At 51.4% G+C, this 21,296-nt stretch overlaps 1 long non-coding RNA gene across 1 annotated transcript; it reads right to left on the bottom strand.

Moving 5' to 3' along the window:
• Positions 1 to 3,588: 3,588 nt before the first annotated feature.
• LOC147580298 (uncharacterized) lies at positions 3,589 to 21,091 on the bottom strand. Its single transcript, XR_015252750.1, has 2 exons — positions 20,747 to 21,091; positions 3,589 to 3,905 (listed from the first exon to the last, which is right to left on the bottom strand). It is a non-coding gene; the product is annotated as an uncharacterized LOC147580298 (long non-coding RNA).
• Between the last annotated feature and the right edge of the window lie 205 nt (positions 21,092 to 21,296).

Below are 21,296 nucleotides of genomic sequence, written 5' to 3'. Positions count from 1 at the left end.
GAGTGAAGTGGTGGAGGCGGCAGGTCCCCACAGAGGTTGCTATGGGAACCCCAGCCACATGTGCAGCATCCTGGAGTGGGGAGGGGGTGCGCAGCTGCTGGGGGGCTGGCGGCAATGACTCTGCGCTTTGGGGCAAAAAGGCCCAGCTGTTCCCGTCCCCCCAGGTCCCAACTTGGCTCGGTTCACGGGACTCAGAACAGAGCAGCTGTTGAGCTTGGGGAGAAGGGAGGGGGACCGGACTCTCCGTGGCTCTCGCCTTCCAGTCTCGGGGGAGGCTGGGAGGGAGAAGGCGCGGTGCTCAGCTCAGAATCTTCGGACGGCAAACAAGCCTTCAGAGAGCCGTGTAGTTGATCAATCCCACAGCGAACCATCAGTGAGTCAGTCCTGGAAGCCCGGCACTAAACTGAGTAGGCAGTGAGGGGGACGAGAATCAGAAAACAGTGGTGGGAAGACCTCAGTGGAAATAAAAATAGACGCTGGCAACAGCAAGCTTGGCTATTATTGATGGAGTTCCCACCATGCGTTAGCCACTCAGCCCAGCTCTTTACATGCATCCCGGTGACAGCCCCCACCAGTAACTGCAGCAAGATGCCCCTTCACCCGCGTGGAGGCAGAGCTCAGAGAAGTCACGTGCGTGCCCGAGGATCACCTAGCCGGGCGAGATCACCTCGTGTGAGGTGAACATCATACAGGCCAATTCATTCCCTGGCCCGCACCCACAGTCCGTTTTGGGCTTCGTATCTGCCATGCTGGGAGCTCCGCGAGAGGCTGGTGTGCACACCGGTGACAGCGACACCGGTGAGGGCCAACCAAACGCCTGTGAAAGCGGTGGGGCAGGACGGCGGCCGTGCCTTGAATATCGGGGTGAAGTGGAGACATGCGGCTGAACTGGGCCTCGAGGGATGGCCGAGTGGTAGCTTAGCAAAGGAACCACGACGGAAGCCGGGAGGAGGGAGCTTCCCGCGGCGCGCGCGGTATGGGCGCAAGTGTGGTGCAGGGCGGCTTCCTGCAGGAGTCCCTCGGCTGGAGCGCCAGGTGCGTGGGGCTCCGTGCCAGCTCATGCCACGAGCTGAAGCCAGATCGCAAAGGGCCTTTTCTGGGAGGCCAGAGGATTTGAACTGCATCTGGGGGGAATGGGGAGGCGGCAGACGGGTTTTAAGCAGGGGAGGGATGGGATCAGATCTGCCCGATACCCACACAGCCCCTGCTCTTGTGTCTAGGGCCGGAAGAGAGGTGGGGACCCTGTGGCTGTCGTCCAGGGGTCCAAGTGGGGGGTAAAGGGAGCCAGGGCCGTGGGAGGTGGGGAAGAAGGACAGTTAGGTGAGACATTCGGGGAGGGAATCAGTAGACCCTCGGGGGCAAGACGTTGACGACAAGATTACGTTCTTTGCCAGGAACCTCTGGGTGTGTGTCTGTGCGTCTGCGTGTGACGGTGCGCGTCTGTTTACGTGCGTGTCACGTGTATGCGTGCATGTGCGTACGTGCACGTGACGCTGCTCTCTGGACGCACGCTGGGGCTGGCACGCACCTGTGTCCGTGAGCTTCTGGATGCTCTCAGGCACATCTGCACGCACGACCGTATCTGTGTGTCTGTCTCATGGTCTGTGTGTCCACCTGCTGCTCCCAGTCCAAGGGCGAAGCCCCCGCCCCTCACGCTCTGGGCTCAGTGGAGCACTCACTCAGTGGAGCACAACGTGTGCCACGCACCTCCAGCGACTTCGGCTGTAGATGCTCCCACTACTAAGGCGAGATGCACCTTCTGTCCCTGTTTGATGCTGCAACGTGAACCCCGAGGCAGTTCTTCAAAGGGAGCACTGGGGGTGGAAAGAAAGGAGGCACATGTCAGGATTAAAACTGCGAACTGACCGTGCCCCTGCTCAGCCCTGGCCCAGGGATCTTCCTCCACAGACAGGCAGTGATTTGCAACTGCATTTCCCCCAGGCCAGGATGAGGGGCTTCTGGGAACGAGTGATGGGCAGGGCTTGGGGAGGGGAGAGAGCTGCCCCCCCAACCCAGCAAGTCCCTTCACCAGCCGCCAGCAGCGAGCCGGCAGGTGGAATGGGCTGCCCATAGGGGCTGAACAGAGGAGCCCTCCTTCCTTCCTTCCTTCCTTCCTTCCTTCCTTCCTTCCTTCCTGTCCTCCTCTTTAGCTCGTTCCCTTCCTCTCTTCTCTCTTTCCTTCTCCCTGTCCTCCTCTTCCTTTCCCTCCCTCCCTTCCCTAACCCTCCTTCCCTATCCACCATTTCCGGAGGACTTGGAGGCTTCGCACCGACTCCCTGATGCTTAGTGATGGTGAGATGGCATGATGGCGGGCAGGTGCTCCCCTCTCACCTCGCAGGGTCGTTAGAACTATGTGAATTCAGGCTCCAGTGCACAGCACAGTGCCAGGCTCCCCGGAGGAACTCAAATGGCAGCCATCCATTTGTGCAGTGGATCAATAAGGCATCTCCCCATCAAATTGGCTTTACCAGTCAGAGACATGGTCAGATAAACAAATAGTGCAATAAGAGTTTTACAAAAGGTGGGGGGCTAGGGTGCTCGGAGGAGGCTCGGAAGAGGAAGGGCCACCCTTCCTAGGAAAGGTATAGGATCAGGGAGAGCTTCCTGGAAGAGGTGCCTCCTGAGTCTTAAAGGCCGCTGCCTCCCCTGCCTTCCCTCCCTCCCACCGCTGCGGATCCCAGGGGCTCCCTAACCAGTGGTCCGCTGTTGTCACCACTCGCGTCCATCCGAGTCTGCGGCTGAGCCTTCGGCCTGAACGGTGCCCTTGCAACCTTCTTCCCCACCCCGCCTCTTTGTCTAGTAACCTTCCTTTTTGTTGAAGTGCCACATGCATACAGAAGGGTGCAAAGCTCTTTGAATTATGGACAACTCAAATCCTTGCAAAGTGAACCCGGCCCGTCACCGTTGCCCAGATCAGGAAGCAGAATTTTAGCACCCTCGCCCGAATCTCTTCGTGCCTGTCTCCGTCCTGAAGGTAACCACTGTCCTGACTTCTAACACCATCGGTAGATTTAAGGTTTGCTGGTCTTCGGCCCTTAAACTAATGTGGTCACCTTTAGAAGAATGTGTCTTCTTTTACTCAGTGTTACGTTTATGCGATTCACGGTGTTGCAGGTGGCCATTGTCACTGCCACACACATTTCCTGTGTCTAAATTTACCATATTGTATTCATTTATTCACCGCCCAGAGTAGTTTGGGTCCTTTCCAGTTCGCGACTATTACAAATAACTCTACTGCGAACACGATTGTACAGGACTTTCGGTGTTTTAGAAACTAGTTTCTGTTAGGTGTATACACAGGCTCAGGGTTTTGGGGGTCGGTCTGAGTATGTCCATGTTTAGTGATATTTCTGAACTGTTTTCCAAAGGGGCTATGCCACCTTCCTCTTTCACGTGTAGCTCATGAGGGCTCCAGTTACCCCGCACCCTCACCAAAACTTGACATGACCTGTCTTTTTAATTTCCATGGTGGTATAATTCTGATTTCAGAATTATATTCTGTTTCCGTGATGGCCAACGAAGCCGAGCATCTTTTCATGGGTATTGGCTATCTGGACACCCTCCTGCGTGAAGCCGCTGCTCTAAGTCTTTTGCTTATATATTCACTGTTTTTTTTTTTTCCTTATTGATTTGTAGGAGTTCTTTATATATTCTGTATACAAGTCCTCTGTCAGATCCCCATGCTCCTTTTTTGAAATTCAAATATCCCCAAGAGAGGAGTGGGGGGATGGGGCGGTGGGAAGGAGGAGGATGAGGCAGCGATGAGGCCCAGCATCACCAATACCTGAATGGTACCAAACTTCTTTCTTCCCTCTCTGAGCCTGGGAAGCCCTTCTAGAAAGGAGGCGTCCTCGGTGAGGCTGCATTTTCCTTCCTCCTACCGGTCTTCTTCCAGCTGGGAGAAGCTGAGATATAAAAGAGGAGTCACAGAAGAGCCAGCAGCAAAGACCTGGAATTTTCACAGTCAGGGAGAGGAGCCGAGGGAAGAGTTTGACCTCCCCCCTCCTTCTGGGCCTGCACTAGTGGTGAGCATCTACTGTCAAGAGGACAGGGGAAAGACAGCAGGAGCACCTGGGCTCAGGATGCCTGGCAGTGGCTTCTTCCAGAGAGACAGTGACTGAGTCCAGGGGACACTGGAGCCCAAGGGGATTGGAGAAGGAGAAGGAAAGACCGGGGGACCAGAATGTCTTGAGGGGAGATGTGACCCCCCCCTCAATGTACAGGATTCTATCCTCTTTATCCCCAGATCCCTGGCCCCTTAGCACAGGGGCCCCTCTCAGAAAGTAAGGGGCCTGTGGGGCTTTCTGAGAGGAAGCCCAGTGAGGGGAGGGCCTGGGGGGTGCTCATTAGTGTGGGTTGAATGAATGAAGCTCAAAATGGCACGTAAATGACCATGGCACCGTTTCTTGAGCGCCTGCCCTTCGCCAGGCACATTTACTTACCAGCAGCTCCTGTCCTACAAAGAAGCACCTCCAGTTTGCAGATGAGAATAAATAATTTGCCCATGGTCACAAGGCTGTAATTCGTCCTCAGCTCTGCCGGACTCTGAAGTCTGTGTGCTTCCCGCGAAGCTGCACAGCTTCTGATTAGGGCCCCCCCTATCTAGTCGTCCCCACCCCCCCCCCACACACACACTGCAGAGAGCAGTTTACCAAGGTGTTCCCAGCAGGCAGCGCGCTTCTCCCTGCCAGGTGTGGGAATACAAAGCCGGTAGGCGGGGCTCCAGGAAAAGAGGAGGGGATAAAGGGGAAATCAAGGGCTGTCTCTCAGGCTGTATGTTACCTGCTCTCCTGCCTCCCTCCCTCCCTCCCTCCTTTCTCTCTCTCTTCCCTCTCTCTCTCCCTTCCAGAACACTAACTGAGCCCTACTGTGTGCTAGGCCTGTGCTAGGGCCAAAGTGAAGAAAAGAGGCACAAAACCTTGCCCTCGTGCAGCCTATTTATGGTCAAACTGGCGAACACCGGAGACGGTCATTCATCAAATGACTATGCAATCGCAACCGGAGGTGGGAGGGGAGGGGCTCACGTGTGCTTCCTTGGCTCCTTCTGCAGCAGATATGCCCCATGGGAGGGCATGGGAGGGGGCCCAGTGCCTGTGAGTTCTGTTCCCAGAGGCCTCTGTGCTGCAGGGGGAGCCAGCCATAGGCTGCTGTTGCCAAGCACCCTGAAGACATCCCTCCCCGTCCCGGCTTTTGTTTTGTGAAAACCCGTTTTCAGGGGAATTATGCTGCATTGTCTGAGGGATGCGGGGCTTGGAGGGAGTGGGCGTGGGGGAAACAGCTGGAGGAGAGAATTGGGAGTGTCTCCCAACCAGAAAAGGGTCAGGCTTGGGAGGTGGGGAGGGTGTGCTGGGGGACCTTAGAGGGGGAGTGGTCAGCCCCATCACACAGGCTTCCAACACTGTCAAAGATGCAAACAATCCTTCATACACACAGAGGCTTGGCAGGGACACCATGGAGCTTCTAGTCTTTGGGGTCTAGGAAATTTGGGCATAGCTATTACCTGTGGCATCCACAGCGGAACAGAGACTGGAGTACCTAGCCTCAACAGTGCATATTCCGTAAGGCCCCGGAGACCCTTGCTTGAGTTGAGGGGGATTCTCAATGTCAGCTAAGGTGGAGTTTCCCACCCTCGTGGCCACCTCCTCCGTTCCTCACCTAGAGGCCCCCAATTTATGTTCAAACTCCTGGCCTCTGAACTATCATATTTTTGTCTAACTACGGTGGTTGACTTCCAGCCAGGATCCATATCTGCTTTCCAGCATCTTCCGCCACCTGCTGGGGCACTGACCGGGGTGACACCGGGGGAGGAGGAGGGATGGCACTATTCATGGGGGATTTGTAAGGATTAAATGAGACAATTCGCGTGCAGCGCTTAGTACAGCGCCTGGCGCACAAAAGTGCCCGATAAACATTAGCTATTGTTATTAATTACCTCTCCAGGCAGAGTGGGAAGTGGAACAGAGGCGCGGAGGGGCATGGCACGCTCAGATAGTTGGATCACCAGCAGCTGGTGCAGCACGGGGCTCAGGGGATGGTATCGGACGCAGGAGAGTGACCCAGGACCTAGAGCACGTATGGGATCACATGCACCATGCCAGCGGGTTTGCGATTTCTCCCTGCAGGCCATGGGAAGTACCAGCGTTTTATCAGCAGGAACAAGTGTTTCAGAGAGCCCACTCCGCTGCAGTGTGGAAGACGGATCTGAGTGGAGAGAGACTCAGGGCGTGTTGTTACCTGCCGCTGACCCTGGTGTACGAGGACGGCGCTTCGGCATCGGAACAGGCAACATAAGGAGAAAGGGAGTCTAACCTATTTTCCAGCAACATCTCATTTGTAAGTGAGTAAGCAACTTTAGGATGTTAACTGTACAGTCAGGGAAGTGATACAACAGGAGAAACAACAACAACAACAACAACAACAACAAAAACCCGTAAAGAGATTGCAAGTGTGGCTCTGCAGGTGACAATGATTCAGGGACACAGAAGTGTCAAACTTTCCGAAATCCTGACACTTTTCCTCCCATCGTATGTTCTACCCACCGGCCCGAGGAGACCTCCCCTTCAGCTTGTGCATTAATTAGGACTCTGGGTTGCAAGCAGCAAAGCAAACAAAACCTTTGCTCAAATGGGGTTGGGCAGTAGAGGGAAGTTACTGACTTGCATAACTGAAAAGCCTAGAGGTAGCTGGCTTCAGGTGAAGCTTGATCTAGTGGCTCAAACAGTGTCATCGGAGAATTGGCTGCTCTCTGTCCTGCTATCTGCAATTTAGACTTCCTCCTCAGGCCTTAGACAATCTCCAGCCACCCCAGGCTTCCTCCTCACAATTATGAATGGCTGCACTGGTGCCTGATTCACATCCTTACTTTACTCTTTCCAAGGCCGGATGGGTGCTGTATGTGTGTGGGGTCTCTCTTCTGGGAGAAGTATTCCTCTAAGAACAGCCGCCCTTTCCTCCCCTCACTCAGTCCATGTCTCCTAGCTTTCCATTGGCCTTGAGAGCTTATACGGCCCTCCCTAAACCGAGCCATGCGGTAGGGGCTGGGAGACACAATTGCCCAAGGACGGACCCTCCTCACTCAAAACACATGAAAGAATGACAGGAGAGGAAGGGTGATTTCCTGAAGGAAACTGCCCTCAGAAGTAGCATATGGACACAGGCCACCATGACATTGGTTCTCCCTATGTCCTTAGCTTCTGTGACCACTCCTCTTAGAAACTGGGGATCCTTCTCATTTCCCATCCTTGAGGTATGAGGGTCCTCACAGTGCTGTCTTAGGCCTTCTCTCTCCCTCTTCCACGTCCCCTACCCACCCAGTTGTTGGCTCCTGAATCCACACCGCCCGTCCAGGTCTCACCCTGTGCCATGAGACCACGAGTCCAACTGCCTGCTGGACCCGCTGGGGCCTGAAACCCAACATCCCTAAAACCTGACTCATTCTCACCCCCACCCCCCAAACCACCCGCTCCAAAACTGCTCTGAAACCCGGTCAGCCTTGACCCTTCCTCCCTCTCCCCCCCCAGATATAACCAAGCCCCAACTATAAATCTCTGGGGAATCCATCTACCTCTTTCCAGCCCCACTGCCCAGCTCATGTTAGGTGCTCGGGAAGCACGGGGTGACCGATGGCTTCTGATTCAGCCAAGGCCACACCCCCTATTCTGCACAACCAGCTCAGCACTCCCGCAGCCGCCAGAATGGCCTTGCCACGAGGGCAGGGTCTGTATTGTTGTAACTGCTGCCTGAGCAGAGCCCGGGACGGTGCCTGGTGCTTAAAGATCTCCCCAGGACTGCGTGGATTCAACACACGGACGAATGGACGAGAGAGAAAAGAAAAAGGGACTGCCTCCTGGGGAAAAGAGTCAGCATCTGTGAGGCCCTGTGAGGCGGCCAGTAGGGCAGAGGACTCTGAAGGTCCTCTGGGTCTCCAGATCCTGGGATCCCCTCAGGCTCGGTGTGGTCAGGCCCGATGACCATGGGAGCAGTTAAAAGCTGAATCGCCCCGTTTCTTGTTTGAATTCATCAGAAAACGAGCCTCTCGAGGCCAGGGGCTCTGGGAACAAAGCGTGCTTGTTCTTCCCCCGCCCGGGTCACGGTCACGGGTGCCGGGTATGTGGGTTAATGACACCTAGGATTTCAGCTCCTGCGGTGACATGAAAACGTGTATCGAGGAGAAGGCAAAATGGGCCTGCTGGGCTGTAAAAAGCTCACCAACTTTATTAACCTCCTGTGACTTGGCAGAGACGGTAAGCTGGTGGCAAACACACGGATGTGGAAACAGACGTGTGGCTCTGCGACTTTGGTTTTCTCTATGAGGTCTCTGTACTTTTCTAGACAAAGACTCGCGCTTACCTCTCTCCTGCTGAACAGGAGCCTCCTTCTGCCCTCGGCAGGCTCGGAACAAAAGGGAAAGGAAGGAGAAGACTCTGTTTTGTCGTGTTCCTGCCTGGGCCAGTTTCCACGGACACCTTCCGAGCATGATCTTATTTAAACCTCACGGTAACCTTGAAAACAAACATCTTCACCTTCCTCCTTTTTATAGAGGAAGAGACAAAGGCCCAGAGAAGGCCCCCGATTGTCAGAGGCTGAGGGGTTGGCGAGTGTCAATACTGCGCCCTGCGTGCAAATCTGTTTTTCCTATAGACCCCGTCACCAGGCTGATTACACGGCCATGGTTAGATTTTAGGGTCTCTGTAACCTGCATCACACATGTCAGAAGCACAGGGGACGGGTTGGGGGTGGGGGGTTCAAACTGCCTTTGGCTCTGGCTCCCGAGGAGAAGCCTGAGTAGTAAACTTTACAGAACAGTCCAGGTTTCACGTTTGCAAGAAAATAATACATGCGTACCATGATAGATTCTCTGCCTGATTTCTCCATATGAGGCTTGTCTTATATTATGCTGCTTAAAACTTTTCCTTTTGCTTTTTTTAAATATTTATTTATTACTTTTGAGAGTCAGAAAGTGAGCAAGAGAGAGCAGCAGGAGAGGGTCAGAGAGAGGGATACAGAGAATCCCAAGCAGGCTCCACACCTTCAGAGCAGAGCCCAACATGGGGCTCGATCTCACAAACCACGAGATCACAACCTGAACTGAAACCAAGAGTTGGATACTTAACCAACTGAGCCACGCAGGCGCCCCTCTTTTTCTTTTTAATATGGAGAGATTCCAAGAAGAAAACCCAAAGTGAGTCATTAAGCTCCCTGGTCAGGTTAGACTTTGTGGACACTAAACTTATTGTGGTATCATTTCACAAAAAACACACGTATCAGATCGTCATGTTGTACGCCTAAAACTTACATAATGTTACCTGTCAATTATATCTCCATAAAACTGGGGGCGGAAAACCTAAGCATAAATTTAGGAAATTCAAACAGCAGGAACATTTTTAAAGTTAAGTACTATTACCTTCTCTCTCTCTCCCCCAAAGGCAATCTTTGCTAACATTTTCTTGTGATTCCTTCAGCAAAAAGGAACACATACGCCTAGGACTGTATTTTGTTTGTGACAGGAGTAGGGTCACATGATACCCCTGAGATGTTCTTTCTTTACCTTGTTCTTTTTCACTCTGTACCACATCTGAGAGGATCTTCCCACTTGAGCACCAGACCATCCACCTTCCTTTTCCTGAGCACATGGTGTTCATTTTCTTTGCTCGTTTGAAAAACCTGGTTTGGGGTCTTTTTCCCCATCAAACTCTTAGAACTTACAGAAGTCAGCTTTCGGTCAACTTTAGGTGTTACAAATACATTGTCCTCATTTTTCACTGTATAATCTCAAACACATGTTTGCATTTCTCATTCCTAGAGGTAGCTCAAATGATTGCTTCATAAGGACCAGGAGGAGGGCAGGAAGGGGCTGTATTTGTTTTCTACTGCTGCCGTAAGAAATTACCACAAATCTGGTGGCTTAAAACCGGTCGAATTTACCGTCTGAGGTTGGCAGTCTGAAGTGGGTCGCGGGGCTACGTTCCTCCGGGAGGCTCTGGGGAAGAACCTATCTCTTTGCCTCTTCCAGCTTCTAGGCACCCCCCCTTGATTTCTGGCCCCTCCCCCCAAGCCAGCATCATAGAGTCCTCTCCTCCCTGACTGTTTCTATCCTTACATCCTTCCTCTCTATTTGAGCCTCCTGATTCCTCTTAGAAGGATCCCTGTGATTACACTGGGCCCATCCAGATAATCCAGGATAATCTCCCCATCTCAAAATCTTTAATCACATTGGCAAAGACCCCTTTGCCATGTAAATTGTGACTATGTCCAGGGATAAGGACATGGACATCTTTTGGCGGGCGGAGGAGGGGTGGGAAGAAGGGTTGGTAGTATTGCTCCAAAGCATAGCCACCCCTCCTCCATCTCTGGCACTCTAGAACTTACTACATGCAGTGTGACCTAAGCCTCAGTGCAGACCTCTTCTTCCAACCCCATCTAAAAGGGGAAGCCTGGGGCACCTGGGTGGCTCAGTAGGTTAAGGGTCTGACTTCGGCTCAGGTCATGATCTCACGGTTTGTGAGTTCGAACCCCGCATCGGGCTCTGTGCTGACAGCTCAGAGCCTGGAGCCGGCTTCAGATTCTGTGTCTCCTTCTCTCTCTCTGCCCTCCCCTACTTGTGCTCTGTCTCTGTCTCTCAAAAATAAATAAATAAGTGTAAAAAAAAAGGGGGGGTGCCCTTATTCTTCAAGGGCTGGCACATCACCGTGTTTGTTTCTTTCTCGCCCCAACAAACCCCCCTCCCATCTGGCACAGGGACAACTTCTGGAAATCAAGCTCTTGGGCTAAGAAATTAACTCTCCCAGCTGGACCTTACTCCCTGACCAGGCTCTAAGCTCCTGGAAGTTTCAGCTTTTGTTGTTTTGTACCCAATATGCCTGTTGTGGTACCACCTGCTGTCAGAGAGAAAAGAAAGGAAGGGGGCTGGAAGAAAGGGAGCCGGTTGCTTCTCTGCAGCCCGGCGGGCCTCCCTCTCTCTTCCTCCTGCTCACCTGGGGCTCAGCTTGACTTCTCTCTCCCCTTGGGTGCCTGGGTTTTCTAAGGGCCACCTCGGAGCAGAGACCTTGCAGGAGGATCTTGCCCTATTTTCCATCTAGCTATCGGTGCCCTGGTTTCTGTTCTGCACAATGCTGGGGCCACCACAGGAGCAACAGGGACACTTGGTATGAAGCTGAGCGTCTTTCGGGGTTCCGCTGGGGGTGGAAGGGTGAGGAGGGCAAGGGGTGGTTTCCGGCGTAGGGAAGGAGTTCAGATATTGCGTCTTGTTCAGGTACTTCGTCTCAGAGGCGGGGGGGGGGGGGGGGGGGCGGGAGGGTGGACTGGATGGCCCCTCGGGGTTGCTACCAGTCCCATGTATCCGCAACTGCCACACCCCCACCCCGGCAAATCTGCCTCTTTCTCTGAAACCTCCAGATTTGAGACCTCCCTGGGCAAGTGGCCATGGAATTTTTGTGCCTCCTGATTATAAAAATAGCACATGCCTCTTATTATTAAAAAGTTGACAGTCTCAGAAAAACATAAAGAAGCAGGAAACTATGATACCCCTAACCCAGGTATCCAGGAGGAACCACGGTTGACCTTTTAGCCTATGTCCTTCTAGTCTTTCTAAGCATATATATTTGTAACTCCTGTGAGAGGCTTCTTTCTGGGGTCTTCTGGGGAGGGGGCGTCTGGAGATTCACTTAGGACCTCCAGGTATCCCCAGTAGGAGGTTGCTGGCCATGCACCGTGTTGCTTTGGCCCATGCCACCAGGGAGAAGGTTGAGCAACCTTTCTCGGCAGCGGTCCTGGGACCTTAAGGAACATTTCAGTTCCGTACTGGATGACAGCAGAAGACCGTCTCCAAGTCTTACAGAATGGGAGTCCTATTTGGAGGGGGTGGGAAGGTGGTGTAGGTATCTCATGATATTCCGCGCCTCCCCCCCCCCCCCCCCCCCCCCCAGCCCAGGAGCCCTCCTGCTTGGACATCTTTCTCCTCTCCTCTCTTTCCTGTTGCCCCTCTGACGCCGCACCTCTTCCTGCTCAGAAATCCAGCTCATCCCCTTCTGGAACAACCTCTCTCCCTGAAACAAACCAGAGACTCTTAAATCCACTTCTGTACCTCCCACGCTCCCAGCTCCGAATGACCACGGCTCGTCTCCACTGCTGCCACAGCTGCTCCTGTCTGGAAGACAAGGGGGCCTCTGCAGGGGGGTGCAGGGGATGAGGGAGGAGCCCTGTTCTCTGAAGTGCAGGGACAGAGTGGGGCGGGTGGAGGGTCCTTCCTCCAAATCATAGCCGCTTCACCCAACAATGTACCTATAATACAACATGTCTCACGAGTTCAAGACTAATTCTTCCAGGAACAAAAATACCCACAACCATACAAATAATATTTGACACACATAAGAAATTAATATTCTTCCTATTACTATACTCGTAACGCTATTTCCTGTGAGCAAACTGCCTGACCTTATTAGCTCGAGAGAACATTTACCTCCTCTCTGTCAAGGTTAGATGACAAGATATCCTTCATTAACTTGACAAAAAAGCATATTGCTTTAATTGCTCGGAAAGGAAATTGGGGTGGGTGTGGGGTGGGGGGGGATGGGTGGGGCGAAAAGTCGCCCTTTCAGTCTATCACACACATATTTTTAACCTACTTGAAAATACACAATTTTGTATTTTGCTTTTTTTCACCATGTGATAAACACTGTCCCCCCATTTAAAAAAAAATTCCCCAAACACCCTGTCTTACATAAGCACCATTTAAAACCATTGTGTAACATTCCATCGTAGAACAGAGCCTGGGCTTTTTAGGGGCAGAAAGTCAACATCCCAGGATCATTCTTGCTAAAGTAAATCCTTAAGAGCCCTAATAACTAGCTTGGGAATTGCTGGAGACTTTCCAGAGAAATCACTAATAGGGAACAGCTTACGTTAAGTTGGAAAGGCTGTTCCAGGATATCAGAGCTGTGTGCAAGACAGCTTGAGGCCAGCCCTGCTGTAACCCGAGTGAGCTGGGTCAAGAATCATATCCTAGGAGGGGCCAAGGTAAAAGCATTAAAAAAACAACAACAAAACCAAACAGACACAAAAGGTACTCAACCTGGGTGATTGTGGCAGCAGCCATCAATGACATTTCATCTTGGACACAGGCAGACAGCTGTATTCCTGGATGGGAATGAACAGGCGTAGGAGCAGCAGATTCTTAATTTCAAGCTCTGACCATCCCTGAGACTAGGTAGCCCTCAGTTCTCAACGCTGACTGAACATTGGTGGGGGGGGGATGGGAAGAAAAAAAACAAAACACAAATCCAAAGAAAATGCCCAGGACTTAATCACAGTCTGATTAAAAATAAAAATCAGATCTGCCCCCACAGAACCCTAGGGAAAGCCAAAGCTGTCTGTTCAGTTTGTGCGGCTTAGATACCCTAGAATGCCTTTCTGAAGGCAGGGGGGTGGACTGTATGACCTCCAGTATGTGTCACATCCACCCCCGCTAAGACTTGGCAGTAAATCCTGGGATGTCAGGAGTAATTTTTGCCCTTTTTTTTTTTTTTTTTTAATTTTGCAAACCTATTTTCAGGTCTCGTCATCCAGGAGACTTGGTTAATAGGACAGAAATTTGGGGGTATGACAAGGAACTCTGACTGCCTTAGGTCTTCCCAGATGGGTCTAGCAGTCCCGAGTTTCATCCAGATATCTGCAGGGGACCTTCCAGGGAAGTGATGGGCTGCTCACTGCCCCATTAGGATTCCTCTGTGGTCTTCCCAGAGGGCCCAGCCTGACCAGATGTGGCCTGGAACTGGGCGGGAAGCCGCGGAAGAGGAAGCTAGCTCCCTGCTACATCACAAGCGGCTTCTGGTAGCCAGCCCCGAAATGGTCCCCCATACCCACTCAAACATGCAGTCAGCCAGTGAAAGTCATCCACACTGCCTCCAAAGTCTGTCTTGGATCCACTTCTCTTCCTCTCCAACACCAGCTCCCCAATGTCGAGATGATCGCCTCACTGGCCCACCCACCTCCGGTCTTTCTGCCGTGGGTCTATTCCCCGTGCCACAGCCAACGTGATCGTTGGACTTCTGTTTCCAAGATGGTGTAAAGGTAACAATGCCCCCTTCTGTTACTGGAAATAATCCAAAACCAAAAAGGAACTGAAAGCAAAGCACTAACTCCGTTTTTAGTAAAAGTAGAACCTAAGACACAAAACAGGCGGAAGAGTGACCCCCAAACGATGGATCTTCAGCAGAGGCGCTCGTAGGAGGAGGCGGAGAGAGCATACCAAACTGCCAGCTTGCAAAGAGGTAAGGGGCGCACCTGGATGAGCAACGCAGAGAGCCCTCTTTGGAACAGCTGGAAGCAGGTGCACGTGCTGGTGACATGGGTTCTGCTGGACCGGGACTAACCATACTTGTAGGAAGTGGTTTGTCTCTGTGGCAACAGGGGAGGAGCGACTTTGCACGCTGGGAAGAGCCTCGCCATTGGTGAAAAGAATTCAAGGCTAAGTGCCCTTATATTGCCCCCGGGTCATAAGGAAAATTTAGCCCACCTGGAAGACAACCTTGTCCACTGTCATAGAGGAGGCGCAATGGGAAAGGAGAAAAAAAAATCACCTGCTTCAGTGACAAGAAATCTATACAAAACAATGACAAGAAAAAAAGGAGGGGTGGGGGGAGAAACAAACAGCAGGCAAAGAAGATACACCAAAAAATGTTGCCACAGAGCAGATGAAAACTCTAACCGCAAAATGAAGAGAACGTAGGGAAGCAATCGCCTCCGTGAAGAAAAATACAGACCTTAGAGATCCCGGAAGAGGTCATGAAACAGTAGGAGGAAATGGATCCTGAGCCGGAGTGCTCAGAAAAAAAGACAACCATCCAAACTTCATTCTTAAAATAAAGTCTAAAATCTGAAGGAGTAAAAGGGACCATAAATTCTGTTAAAAATGCAGTGAAAAATAGCCAGAGGAGTACAAATTACAGAAATGGATCGGCTGGGAGACAGTAGGTATGAAGGACAAAAAAAAAGAGCTGTTTGTATGTGCGCGAACTACTTCTGAAAGATCACACAAGAAATTGATCGGATGGTTTGTCTCTAGGGAGGGGGTGGGGTAGTGGGAAGAGGGCAGGGATGGAAGGGAGAATTTCCACTTTTCTGCCTTTTAAGAATGTTGACTTGCATGAACATAGTAGCTCTTCAAGAAATATTCTCATCCGGCAAATCCCAAAAGCCCCCAGCACACATAACGCATGCACATTTACCAATCTGATCGTGTTATTTACTCTGCTCCCTGAAAACCTCTGAATGGCTCTCCTTGCCGTTAGGATAAAGAGTGTACATCCATCTCCAGATGGCTTAGCCGTAGGGCGACCATAGAATTTATTGCGCAACAGGGCAGCGTTGAGGTGGGACGGGGGTCGGTGCTACATGTGTAACCTGAGACTAAAGTCGCCCACCTACGCGGGTGGTCACGACCTGACCCTTGCGGCCCTCTCCAGCCTCCCCGCTCAGCCCCCAGCTCTCTGTGCCCAGCCACACTCCAAAACCCTCCACGGGGCTAGCCCTTTGGATCTGAATGTACCTCTCACCACTTCACGTATTTTACTAATTCTAAAATGCACGTTTCCCTCTCTACATTTGTATGTCTGAAATTAGAACGGGTCTTACAATCCACAGTGTGTCCTAGTTTTATCCGAAGCAAGCTTGTTGGTGGGCCCTAAATGAATGGCACATCCTACAACAGAAGGCACATGTTATCACTCTGAACTGTAACTGTCTCGTCCCACGGCTAACAGTAGTTACATGGTAAATAAATTCCACAAGGAAGCAGAAATTTTCAGGAAAAAAAAATCGGGTGGGGTTAAGGGATTTTCTCTTGAAAACTTCTGAAAGTATTTTTTTTCCCCCCGAATATGACTGGTTTTCTCTAGGTCTTTCAGGTCTCCAAATAACCCAAACTTGATTATAGAATGAAATCAAGCTCCATATCAAATACATCTTTATGTTTCTAACAGTAGGACTTTTGATCTATAAAGGAAAGTGAAATAAAGGTGAAAAATATATATATATTTCTATTGCAGCATCTCCACCTCATCCTTGACTTGGGTCACAAGGTAGAAGTGACAAAGTGCAAAAGAACATGTTCACTCATTCAAGAAATGTCCACGGAGCATCCATGGAGCCCCCATGATGATCTGTCTGCCCTTGGTTCCATACTGAAAACACCCCAACAAAATAAGACCAAGTCTCCTCCCTGCAGAGCTTACAATCTAGTGATGGGTATGAAACAGGAACATACGCACAAGTAAAAATATGACATGTCAGAAGTGGTGGTTATAATGATGATAATACACTGACTGGAGGGGCGCCTGGGTGGCGCAGTCGGTTAAGCGTCCGACTTCAGCCAGGTCACGATCTCGCGGTCCGTGAGTTCGAGCCCCTCATCGGGCTCTGGGCTGATGGCTCAGAGCCTGGAGCCTGTTTCCGATTCTGTGTCTCCCTCTCTCTCTGCCCCTCCCCCGTTCATGCTCTGTCTCTCTCTGTCCCAAAAATAAATAAACGTTAAAAAAAATTTAAAAAAAAAAAATACACTGACTGGAGATCTCCAGGGGAGAGACTTGGCGAAATTATTTGAAAGAATGTTTCAGTTGATTCTTGTGATCACTGGCTGCCTGGGCTGTATTAGAGGTTTTGAACTTAGGCTGCAAGTTCATGATAGAATCACATGAAACGCTTTCATGTGTACCACAGCTGGGTCCCTCCCCTAAAGATTGTGATTTAATCCATCTGGGGGAGCCCTGAGCTTTTGTATTTATTTAAAAGCTCACCATGGGGCGCCTGGGTGGCTCAGTCTGTTAAGCGGCCGACTTCGGCTCAGGTCATGATCTCGCGGTCCATGAGTTCGAGCCCCGCGTCAGGCTCTGTGCTGACAGCTCAGAGCCTGGAGCCTGTTTCAGATTCTGTGTCTCCCTCTCTCTGACCCTCCCCCATTCATGCTCTGTCTCTCTCTGTCTCAAAAATAAATAAACGTTAAAAAAGTTAAAAATAAAATAAAATAAAAGCTCACCAGGTAATGCTAGTGAACTGCCGGGGTTGAGAATGGAGGGCTGTTGCAGTCTCAGGGATGTTTGGAGATCGGAATTAGGAGCTCGCTCCTCCCAGGCTATCCACTCCTGCCCAGGAGTCACGATTAGGCTCTTACACCCACCTGCCTGCCCGTGTCCAAGGCTAAATGTCTTCAGATCTACACCCAGGGACAGACTGATGGCCAGCTGGAGTACTGTGCCTTCGCATCTGCTTTTATACTTTTGCTTCGGCTCCTCCTTGGCTATGCTTCCTGTACAAAGCCAAGTCTGGGAGGTGACCCCTACCATAACATTTCAGTCAGGCCCTAATGCCTTCTGTGCACAGCTGTGACTGCCTGGAGGACAGTCCAGTCCCCGAGCACAGGTTGCTTTCCGTTAGCAATTTCTTTGGAAAGTCCCCGGTGTAGAATTTCCATTAGTGACTCCATTTTGAAATCCCATCAAGTCTACCAGGTTCTATGCCAAGAACCCAATATATAAACACCCTAACAACTCCCTCTTAAAAAAAAAAAAAAGAAAGAAAACAAAATGTTTTCCTTTTCAGATCAAAATTTACAAAATTATCATATCCCTACACCTGGCCTCTGAGGGGGATTGAAGAGGGAAAAGATTGGGGTCCCAGGACATCCAGGTGAGAGGAGCCTAGCTATTCTCTTTTCTTACGACTCGCCTCTGAAATCACTCCCACCCTGACATGAACTTGCAGGAAAGCTCCCCAACTGGCCTTGGCTGGAGCTGGGTGACATCTGTGAGCCTCAGTTACTCCATCTGTCGGTATTATTGAGAGAATCAGGGGTGCGGGGGCGTCTGCGTGGCTCAGTCGGTTGAGCGTCTGACTTCTGCTCGGGTCATGATCTTACGGTTCGTGAGTTTGAGCCCCATATCAGGCTCGCTGCTGTCAGCCCGGAGTCTGCTTCAGATCCTCTGTCCCCCTCTTTCTCTGCACCTCCTTTGCTTGTGCTCCCTCTCTCACTCTCTCCTTCTCTCAAAAATAAATAAAATGTTAAAAAAAAAAAACAAACAAACAGAATGAGCCGTGCCGGGACTGAAGCAGCAAGTACCAAACCTTGCACATAGTAGGCAGTTCTGGTTGTTATTACCTCCCTCTGCCTTCCAGTGTTTTTCTTCTAGAGAACTGATTGTGTCCGGACTATTTTATGTCATTGCTCAATGAGCTGGAAACGGCAGCCGTGCTGATTAGAATGCTGGTTTGCAGGGAACAAACAGTAGTGTTGACATTTGCAGAAAGCTTTCTTGCTAAACTTTAAACACTTTGCAGATCTAATCCTGCTGGCATTGCCTGTTAGTGATATTTCTATGGCTATGATGGACGCGCCGAGTTCAATCAGACACCCGGGGAAAGGGCAGGATAATTGGTTTCCTTTAGGGTTCCAGCAAAGGTAGGTGGATACCAAGTTCATTTTAGCATGAAGGAGGCTAACTTGTATTGAGCGTTACCTGTCTGGCACATAGGAGGAGCTCAATAAATGTTGACAAGCTGAATAATGTGAAGGAATGATTAATTAATTGCATAGGCCAGAACGAACTCTGCATTTTTATTGGGTACTATCTGTTCTATATGCACAAAAGGCGAATTTCAAATATTGATGTATTTATTTGGGCACAAAATGGCCACCTTCTCGCCGTGTTCTCATATGGCCTTTCCTTGGTACACGTAAAAGAAAAGAGCCGTCTGGTGTCTCTTCTTTATTTTTCATGTTTTGCTTATAGATTTATTTTGAGAGAGAGTGAGTGAGCAGGGGAGGGACAGAGATAGGGAGAGAGAAAATCCCAAGCAGGCTCCACACTCAGCACACAGCCTGATGCGGGGCTCGATCCCACCACCATGCGATCCTGACCTGAGCTGAAATCAAGAGTTGGATGCTTAACTGACTGAGCCACCCAGGTGCCCCTGGTGTCTCTTCTTATAAGGACACTAGTCCTATTGGATCGGAGGCCACCCTATGGCCTCACTTAATGTTAATTTACTTCTTAATTCTGATTATAGCCACATGGTTAGGGCTCCAAAACATGAATTGGTGGGGGGTCAGGGGGAGGGGACACAAACGTGAAGACCCCAACATTACCCTACAGTGCAGTAAGTCCTGTGATGGAGAAAGCTCTGATTGTGAGCTCCTTAAGGCTAACTGGAGCTTTTGAAGGGTTTACGCAGGGGAGGGAGTAGCAAATCATAGCCCAGCGTACTCTTCGCTTCATCTCAGGTGCCCAGGGAAGTTGGTTCAGTAAGGCTGCTGAGATGGGGGCCCAGCCTGCAGGGAGGAAGGCGGAGGAGGAACTCCGTACTTGGCGTGTCTGACATCCGCAGATGCCTCAGGTCTGCAGTCCCCTGTCCGACGCCAGGTCCAGAGCCCCCTCCATGTCCCCTTCTCTTGCAGAGGCCTAAGCAGGGTGGGGACAAGCACTGCGGCCAAGAGGCCAGATCCCAGAGCTGGAGGCCAGCTCCCTCCCCTGCACCTTGTAGGGTTGTAAACCGGCTCAAGCCTCTCTGTGCCCCCTCCTCCAGTCTCTGGTTTGTGCCCAAGGAAGGGCCCAACTGAGTCTTCCCCAGGCCTTTATGCAGAATCTTCGTGGACTTCCTGAGCCTGGGGACTCTGGGGCAGCCTCTGTCCCTGCAGGGCAAGCAGTACAGCATGCCCAGGGGACTGAGAACACCCCACACCCCACCCTGCTCCAGGCTCACCACCGCACCCCTTTCCACCTTCTCCCCTAATGTCCCTCAGCCACTCTGCGTGGCCTGCAGCCTGCCCTTTGGGTGTAGACACCCTACCCCACCCCTGCACCCCCTCTGTACCTCAAACCCCACAAGGGGAGCACGGGGTCCAGGGACAAGGAGGGATCAAATCAGGTAATTACCATCCTCCTTCTCCTCAATAGACCACCCTGAGCACCACTGCAGGACGGCGCCCAGCAAGGGCAAGGCCACAGAGAGGCTTCCTTCCTGTTTTCAGGTCAGGTGCCTGTAGTGAAGACTCAGTCAGTTGTGAAATGCCTCTCCCTCTCCTCCGCTTCCTTCCATGTCCTGTCTGCCTGCCTCTTTCTCTTTTCATGATTTTCCTTGTTCCATCACACACGGGATACACAACCGCATTTTCAGGTTAAGACGTTGAGACCATACATGATTGAGATTACAAAGCAAAGCGTCAGCACCCTACCGTGCCTCCACCTCCCCCACAACCCCCCTTTCCTCCTCCCAGGTGGAATCACTGCCAGAGTTTGGTATGCACATCTCATCCCCGTAGCTGGGGGAAGTTCCTGCATTTACACATATGTGAATACACACGTCTGCCCAGTATATACAAATACGGCCTTCTTACCTATACGCCTACGTGTACATGTACGTACGTATAACTTTTGCGATGCTTTGATGTAATCGAGGCCATACCATAAGTGTTCTGCAACTTGCTATTTGCGTGTGATGTGTTTGGGGGAACCGTCAATCACCGAACACACAGGTCTACACGGAGCCCTGTCTCGTCCTAACAGCTGCACGTTCCAATCTGCAGATTTCTGCAGGTTTTTTAACCTCTCCTTATGGACAGTTCTGGGGTTTCAAAGGTTTGTTGTGGTATCACAAACAAGGAAGTGACGACTGTTATGATCAGTTATCTGTCGCTGCCTAGCACATCACCCCAAAACTCGGTGGCTTAAAACCATAATATGTGTTTATTATCACTCACGGTTTTTGCCAGGCATTGATCTGGGAGCCGCGCAGTCAGGTGGCGTCTGCCTCCGCATTTTTCACGAGGCTGCAGTCACTGGGTTGTGGGGGGCGGGGGCTGGAGGGTCCCCTCGCTCACAGGGCTGGCAAGTGGGTCTCAGTTGATGGCGGCGAGCCTTCGTTTCTCCCCATGTGGGCCTCTCCACTGGGCACTCTCACAACATGGTGGCTGGTTTCCCCCAGAAGGAGTTATTCAAGAGCGAGCAAAGCAGACGCAGCAATGCCTGTTAAACCTCAGTTCAAAGGTCACACGTGGTCAGTAGGAGGTATTTTTCCATTCCAGTGGGGGCTGGGGGAGGGGGGACGGGGGGGCTGGCTGGGGACGGGCAGTCCGGAGGAAGCTAGACTGCCTTCCATTGGAGGGGACTGGACCACATCAGCCAGGGAGCCGGCGGACTCTCAGCGACCTCTCCACCGGGCCTGCGCCGTCTGGACCCGTCCAGGGTCACAGGTGCCCCTGATTGAGGCCGCCTCGCCCCCGCCGACAGATCTCATCATCAACGGGTTAA

Source organism: Puma concolor, chromosome B3 (assembly GCF_028749965.1).
Source record: "Puma concolor isolate L17-30 chromosome B3, mPumCon1.1.hap2, whole genome shotgun sequence".
In the NCBI taxonomy this organism is placed as follows: domain Eukaryota; kingdom Metazoa; phylum Chordata; class Mammalia; order Carnivora; family Felidae; genus Puma; species Puma concolor.
This window is presented reverse-complemented; position numbering and strand designations above follow the sequence as displayed.